This window comes from Eurosta solidaginis, chromosome 3, assembly GCF_040869045.1.
Source record: "Eurosta solidaginis isolate ZX-2024a chromosome 3, ASM4086904v1, whole genome shotgun sequence".
Taxonomy (NCBI): Eukaryota; Metazoa; Arthropoda; class Insecta; order Diptera; family Tephritidae; genus Eurosta; species Eurosta solidaginis.
The window spans coordinates 102,840,682-102,843,386 of NC_090321.1; positions in this window are offsets into that span (position 1 = coordinate 102,840,682).

Below are 2,705 nucleotides of genomic sequence, written 5' to 3' on the forward strand. Positions count from 1 at the left end.
CATAGTACAAATAGATTTCTTTATGTGCCCAAAGCTCGTTAATAGCCCGAATATCCATCTTTACAACCAAAACGTTATTTATAGATTTGGATTCAAAATAAGACCGAAAAAGGGACCCGTACATAAACACAGCAATTAGAAATAATGTATACATATGAATAATAATACGCACCTACACCTTTAATCTGACGTTATTTTCAAATTTTTTTAAACTTCACTTTCAATAAAAACTTTGCAGTCGCCACCTAGGAAATTATCTTCAACAACCAAGGTCTAGTTTAGGCGAAACCGAACATTATATACTTAACTACGTTCACATATATGCATACATTATTCGGCGGCTGCCGTGGTGTAATGGTAGCGTACTCCGTCTAGCACACCGAAGATCCTGGGTTAACGCCAGGACAAAGCTACATCAAAAATTTTAGAAACAAGTTTTTTCAATTAGAAGAAATTTTTTCTAAGCTGGGTCGCCCCTTGGCAGTGTTGGACAAGCACTCCGAGTGTATTTCTGCCATGGAAAGCTCTCAGTCAAAACTCATCTGCCTTGCAGATGCCGTTCGAAGTCGGCATAAAATTTGTAGAAAAAAATAAGAGGAGCACGACGCAAATTGGAAGAGAAGCTCGGCCTTAGATCTCTTCGGAGGTTATCGCGCCTTACATTTATTTTATTTTTATGTACACATATATATTGCATAAACATATATTAGGGATACATTTAAGAGAAATTCTACGCACATTAAATGATATGAAAGCAGAAATATACAGCTCATACATTTGCTAATATCGATATTAACTAAAAAGGAGCAGGGCCACGCAAATTCGGTTTTTTTTAATTTTCGTACTTTGAACTAACTAACACTATTGGTTATGTAGTTAGGTACCATAAGTATACTGGACATTTTATTAAGATTTACCGCTCTATTGGTCACACCAAGGGAATTTAAATTGTTTTTCACCTGGTCCTCCCAGGTTTGCGGTGAAACCAAATTCAGACATAAGATAAGGTCCAATCAGCCGATTCACAGCGGGCTTCAATATTTTGCACAGTACGTTTGTCAGAATCTTATATGCCATATTAACTCTTTCGGCGGCAATGGTTTAATTTTTGTACCATATATTTTACATATTTTCCGCGACGGTGGTACATTTTTCGTACCACATATTTTTTAAGTTATCACTAAGTCTCAAAGGTTTAAAAATTGAACCGCACTTGATAGCGGGACAATAAAGCAATAATGTTTGCAGAAATATTGTCGTTTTGTGCAAATTGCGTAGTTTATGTACATTTTATGGTCAGTAAAGAAACTTTTGTGCAACGCAGTGGATGGTTATTGAAAAAAATTAAGAAAAAATTGTTTTTTATAAAATAATTATAAAAATTGATGTTTTTGGACAGATGTATTGCTAAGGTTTGTATTTTCATGTTTTGGAAATAATATTACAACATAATTATTGCTGATAGTGTATTTTGTTGTGGTAATTATATTGAACCATCACGACGTAAGGTATTTTTTTCATTGAAGATTATTTTGCTTATTATTTGTAAAAGAAATATGAATCAGCCACATAAACACCTAAACAATGCAGAAATATGTCAACTTCTGGAAGACATGAATGATTTCAATGTTGAATGTGCAGAAATTCCCAGCGATTCTGAATCAACTTTCCACATTATTATATTTGAATAGAGATAATAATTGTGAAAATGCGATCGTAGGTTCACCTAAGTGGGATCAAGTTACAAAAACTTCTCCACCTTCACAGTTTACCAGTGACACAGGTTTGACTGACCGTGTTCGGTCAATTGCAGACAAAACATCTTGGAATTTTTTTAATCTCTTGTTGACAGAAGACATTGTAGATCACGTGGTATTCCGAATCTTTACTGCGAGCAACAACGTATATCAAGTGGTAGAAATAACATCGCTACTGATGCTAAAGAAATGCGTGCATTTCTGGCAATAAATTTACTAATGGGAATCAAAAAATATCCATCCTATAAGGATTACTGGTCAAGTAACCCAATTTTACAAAATACTTTTATTCCTCGAATTATGAGTTTGAAGCGGTTCGGGTTTTTACTACCAAATTTTCATATCAACGATAATTCATTATGTTTGTGTGGTAAATTCTTATATATTGTATCAATTGGCATTGGAGTCATCAGTCGAATACAAAATCTTCCGGCTTCAAATAATTGAAGGGCTGTTGGCAGAAACAATTGTACACCGAACGAAACGGCAGAGCATATCTACACAAATACCAGTAGCCTCATTAAAAAAATTCAAACCATTCGTTTCTGAAAGTATAAGATCAACCACAACGCAGTACACGCAGAAGATGTGCATTGTGCAGCACAATGAAAAAACAAATAAGAACAGATTGGATTTTCGGAACATGCAATGTACCGTTGTGTTTATCAAAGAATAAAAATGCTTCCAAGATTATCATAAAAGTAGTTCAAGTGGCCATGGTTTATAATTTGAACCACTATAAAATATTATTTTTAACAAAAATATAAACCATCTAAGAATTTTTTGTGAATTCATTTTAAGTTTTGATAATTTTTTATTAAAATAAAAAAATTTAATTAAAAAAAAAAAAAAGTTCTCTGCTACACAAGGGGGTAGAATTTTTCTTGAATCTTTGCCGCTGAAAGAGTTAAAAAGGCTGATTCCGCGATACTTGGCGCAGTCGGTAGG